Below are 6,321 nucleotides of genomic sequence, written 5' to 3' on the forward strand. Positions count from 1 at the left end.
CTACCAGATCCAATCACCCTGCAAAGACGCCAAAACAGTATTGGAAAGTCTCATTATTTTTTGCGTTCATAAACCATATGATATGATAAGGGAACTAGAGAGTGGAGTCGCGTCTAGTATTATCAGAAAATCGCACTTTTGCGCTGTATCTGCTCCATCGTGTTGTAAGAAATATAACAAACGAAAAAATCTCAACATTATCTGAGACATACGAAACTGACCTGGCATGTGATTTTGACGAATTTAATTGGGAGGTCGCTCGATGCTGAACACGTACGCTGGTTCTGATGATAACATCTCGCGAGTGCTACCATGGAGATCTATCAGTGTACTAAGTATGTCGAAAACAAATGTACGATCAACAATGAACGACAGTTACTAGCATTACTGCATATTCATCGGGATTTCAGTGTGAATATTGACAATTAAAGTAAAACAGAAGTTTGTTTCTGCCTAGACCCGAATAGCAGATTTTGGACAATTTTGAGTAAATTCTGTATCACAAATATGTGTTGTTTATGTATTACTCCAGAGACATGTATACTAAATATGTATTTATATGTCTCTGATTACTCTATTCAGAAGATTTATTAATAGTTTTACATTCATAATTTTTTATAAGTCCTATCTACATATAGCTCCTCTTTTAACAGTCTTATGACCGAAAACCGAAAAAAAAACGCATTTTTCTGCATAAAAGGGTCCCAAAATTTTTTCGCCTCGCTCCGCTTGCACATCGTTTCTATCTAGCTACGCCCCTGGTAGCTCCCTATACGCCAACACACAGTTGCATGTAGATCAATTCGGCATGCGAAAAAAAAATGTCAAAATAAAAATTTATAAATTAAATGTTTAAAGGAAACACAAATATGTTGTTGCTTTTTTAAATGATATAATGAAATTAAATAGCAGCATTTGATATCAAAATTAAAGTTTTCTTGGAGATGACAAAAACGGACAGTAACTTGCATCTATAACAAGATTTGAATTTGTTATACTCTTGTAGTTTCAAAGCACCTTTTACAGAGTACGGTTTATCTGTTTGGAATGCAATGTATCTATCAGCATTAGATTCATCAGAACCAATTCGATATCATTGAACATATGCCGAGGCGATGTGTTCGACAGACTACCAGAGACAAACATGCAAAAAAAGTATTCAAAGGTCTCATTATATTTTGCCTTCATAGACCATATGATAATGGAACTGGAGTCTTGTCTGAAATCATCAGAAAATCCCTTCTTTGCGCATTATCTGCTTCCTCGTGTTGAAGGAAATACAACATACAAACAAATCACAGCATTGTTTTAGACATACTAAATTTTGACAAATTCAACCGGGAGGTTGCTCGATGGCAAACACGCTGGATTAACACCTCGTGAGTGCTACTCTTAGTATACTTTGTCTGTTGAAATCATATGAACGAGTAAGCATGAACAACGACAGGTTACTGCATATTCTTCAGGACTTCAGTGTTAATATTGACAAAGTAAAAGAGAAGTTTGTTTCTGCTATGACCCAAAAAGCAGATTTTGGACAATTTTTAATAAATTCTGTATCACAAAAATGTGAGCTCAAAAAATGTCTTGTTTTATTTATTCAATTAACCATGCTTTATTGTATTCAGAAGATCTATTTAGAAGATTTCAGAATAGTTTTGAATTCATGAATTGTTTGTAAGTCATATGTACATGTAGCTTCTCTTTTAACCGTCCTATGATCGAAAACAGGGAAAAAAAACTTTATAAAAGGGTCCCAACATTTTTTAGACATGCTCCGCTCGGTGGTACATTCTTGCACATCGTTTCATTCTAGCTATGCTCCTGACCATAGTGTTCAAAGTAGGGTTAAACACCAACTAATTAATCAATAAGAAGGTAACACCTCCAGGATGGCAACCAATGTGCACTATCCCTATAGTAAATTGTTTTTTGGCATAACAAACTTCCCCTCCAACTGCTAGGGCAAATTTAGGGTTGATATCCCTTTAGCTTCAAATCATGGATCGAGCCTGAAGAACATTGCACATGATAAATCATTGAAAACAGCAGGTTGACTCAGTGATGTGTATCCCATAATTCTTTTTACTTGTATCAATAATTTTTTTGAAGAGTTTGCAGCATGTTCTTAGAAAAGATTACAAATTCAAATAATATTTGCAGGATAATCACAAAAAGTATGGTTCTTAGGAATCAAAATAACTTTGTAAAAGAGATCATCTATTAAAAATGTGTATTTGTGTTTTTTTCTTGTGTAGTTTTGTGGTTTCCTGAGTTAGCAACTTTAATAATTTGTGTCTGAAATTTTAAGCCATGCCTGAAGACAATTGCTTTAATATGTGAAATCATTAAATATTGCTAGCTGAAATCAAGATTACTTTTTGGTTGTATTTTTTATGTTGAAAGAAGCCCAGCTCTACTCTTCGAAAAATGTACGGGTAATAGTGGTCCTATTTTAGGGTTTGACACAATATGTTCATAGACTCAAGTTTAATCAATAAAGAGTTTATTGAAATCAATGAGAATAACTTAACCATAGACTGTTTAAATAATCTATAAAAGAAAGAAAAATAAGAACAAAATGTATTACATGTAGTTTTTTAATTATCACATTTGATTTTTCTCTCTCTCTCATTACAATGATTTAATGGATTTCACAATAATATTCCACACCAACTAGTAAACATCTAAAATTATCAACAATTCTTCATCATATAAATATTTTACATTTCTAAACATGTAAAAAGTTAAAGAACAAACATTGAACTCCATAATGAATTAATAATGTGTATATTTCTTACAAAGCTACACACTTGTATGTGTGTTTCATGCTTAAATAAAAGAAACCTTTTTCTTGAACTTATTATTCAAACACAAAGTTAACAGCCTCAGTATAAACCTAAATGAGAAAATAGTTTCTGAAAAGATTTCAACCAGAAAATATCATTGATTTAAAAAAAAAAAATGTTATTACATGTATACGAGGAACATGCACATAGATTATTAAGGCAATTCCTTTAGGCAAACAGAACTGTAAATAAAGTTGAAAAAGTCAGGTAGCATTCTAAATTCTTTCATCCAGACATTACATGTAGTTGCATTCACACAAATTCTTATTACAAGTACTGAGAAATGGTACTAAAATAAATAGAAATTTCAGTAAAAAATACTTAAAATTATCTATCTTAAGAACTGTGCCTACTGAATACATTGTGTAACATTAAAGATACACTGCTTAATATAAGTCATTAATGAGCGGTGGAGGGACCTTATTGAGGACATCAAGTTTGGGCATTTGTTTTGCAGGAATTCGGGATTATGTCTCTATTTTTCACAGGAATTGGGATTTTCATTTATTTAAGGAATGACTAATATTTTTTCTGTCTATGAAGAAATAACATAAAAAAATGTGATGCACACTGAATAACCCGGGTAGCAGATTTAAAATTAATGATTAATTTTTTTTCCGAATCCAAGCAAGTATCCTTTATTTTTTCAAGAATTTTGGGATGACATACCATCCTATTGCCCCTCATTAACAATTGGAAATAATTAATACACAATTTATGTGTTAACCTATTTTTGGTATTTAGTCAATTAATATAGTTTTAAGGATTAAAGATTTATTATAAGATAAGCATTAAAAAAAAAACAGCAACAGGTATCAGATCATGGATTTGCTATCCGCCTGTTAGCAAGTCTGGTATCAGTTTTGATTTTTTTTTAATAAACGGATGATTTGTTTATTTTTCAATACAAGAGTTATAACAAGAAGTTTTGATTATTTGCTTTAATCTAATTTGTCAAAATCCCTAAAACTGATAAATAGTTAACTATTATTCAGACTAAAAAAATATGAAATTTCACTAGACAAATCATAATTTACGCTATCATATATATTAAAACAGCAGAAAAAATATGTTTTACTGCAAAAGAAAAAGAGAAAAATAAAGTCATAGGTGGGTTTGAAGGATTAGAAATTTAAGGATAAAGATAGTACAAAAATTTCAAGAAAGATAAGAAAAACAGCTAGAGTTCTATATAGACATAAAATAATATTTACAACTACAAATGTAAAACATTACACAATATTAACACACACAGACACACAATATTAAATCTTACACTCCTGTGAAGTGGTAAACATCTTCATATGTAGAAATTTTTTGACGCAGGAGTTAAAGTGAGAAATTATTTCCACACAAATGTTTTTTCCCAAATCAACAATATTTAAGTGAATTTCAATGCATCAATTTATTGTTGAATTGAATTTGTTAAAATCAAAAAGCTTACATTATGTGCAATGCTTTCAGTTTGATAGAAATTTGGGTAAAATTAAAATACACATTTGTCTTTTTTTTATTTTATTATTGTGATGAAGTTATTTCGATAAGACATATAGCAAAAAAACAGTTGGTCAAATTTTTTGCTTATATCTTAAAATAATTAGTAATATAATCTAAACAGACCTTATTTTGAACTATAATGGTTTACTTTTACAAATTATGACTTGATGGAGAGTTGTCTCATTGGCGCTAATACCACATCTTCTTATATCTATTTATAAAATCTGAAATACATCAAAACTAATAATTTCTGTTACATGTACCACTTCACAATTTTCTCTCCTCTTTAAAAAAACAATAATTCCAAGGATGTAAGCATGTACCTAAGAAATTATTGACAACATAACCATGAACAATTTCGATGAGATGTAAATTGATATAGTTTTGACACTGTATATTTTTTATATTACGAAGCAAAAGTAGCTTTATACCCAATATCCCCTTATTAATACTGGATATATATCAATGCATGATTTTTGGCATATTTGCGTTATTCGTTTTTTAATGACATTCAATTTATTCTTAAGTTTTTTTAATCATACCACATTGCACTCATTTGTACACATAGTTACAAATCAAAGAGCTGAATAGCTCTGAGGGGAAAGACGGCCCTTGTTTCTATTTTATTATGTTTTTGGAAAGGGGGGGGGTATCTTTTGATAGTTTACATATGAAGAATGAAAAAGAGAACCGCTAGAACATGTAGAAAGGTTGACAATATTGAAATCAATTGTTGTTTATGTAATTTCATTTCCTTAGTTTAGGATTCAATTTGGACCAATGGAAGTGATCTGCATCTTCTAAATCTAAACATTTGATTAAAGTTGATAGCTAATTATCTAAAACTCAACTGAATTCTGTCATTTCACAACAACTACAATATTTTTTGAAATCTTGATTGTGTACCACTGAACTGCAGGCTAGGGCCATTTTCCATTTTTTGTGACAGTACTCTTGGATTTTAAAGTTTTTTCTTTAGAAAGTGTGGACTGAAAAATCTATTCAGTTTTAAATTTCCATTGTTAAAGTTCTTAGTTACAACTCTCATCACAGGGAAACAGGTACTAATAAAAAAAACCAATATGAGTGATGTAAACTGTGTGAAGCTTGTTTCCAAATCATAATTTTGAAATATTTGTAAATATAAATATGTTAAAACTATAAAAATGCAAATTTCTTTTTATTTTTTTTTACCATTACAATGATTATGTAGGTACACAAAAATTTAGTTTTAATAGTAGACTACTAATCCAATGAAATGTCACATTTGAAGTGTTTAAATACTTTAACTTTTATTTTAGTGGATAATTACTCATCAATTGAGGTGCTCCTGAATTGGAGGAAGATTCTCAGAATTTTTACAGAAACAAGTGGTCTCACTAATTAACAACAAAAAGAATTTTAGCGACAAGAAGCGACAAGAAGAATATGTTTTTCTTGTCGCTAAATAGTCTTCTTGACGCTTCTTGTCGCTTTTTGACGCTTCTTGTCTCTAATTAGTGAGACCCGAAAAAGTAATAAAATCGTTTCTTTCCCCTGTGTCATGTAACCCCACGATCTTTGTTTATTTTGAAAGTTGTTGACCTACAAATTAAAGTATTGCATGTTGATGTTTAAATCATCTACAGTAAACAATATTATGTTTAGATTTAACAAATACAAATTTGTGATTAGTGCACGATCTCTAAGAATGATTTAAATAACCAGTGAACTGGTGAAGGATATCCCTGCTTCTTCCAAGAATGACGTCACTATAAAATTCAATGTAGGTTGGATAAATTTAGAATATCTCGTCATACTAATTTTTCCGGATTGTTAAATAAACGTAAATAGTGTAAAGGAGAGTTCAAGATACGATAATTTCGTGAGAAACAGAAGGGAAATGTGTAAAAAAGTGTTTAAAGTCAAACTATTCATTTCTGGGTCTCCTTCTCTTCAATCTAAGTAAGATTTGTTGGGGGTTTTCCCACACTAT

The sequence above is a fragment of the Mytilus galloprovincialis genome, chromosome 3 (assembly GCF_965363235.1).
Source record: "Mytilus galloprovincialis chromosome 3, xbMytGall1.hap1.1, whole genome shotgun sequence".
In the NCBI taxonomy this organism is placed as follows: domain Eukaryota; kingdom Metazoa; phylum Mollusca; class Bivalvia; order Mytilida; family Mytilidae; genus Mytilus; species Mytilus galloprovincialis.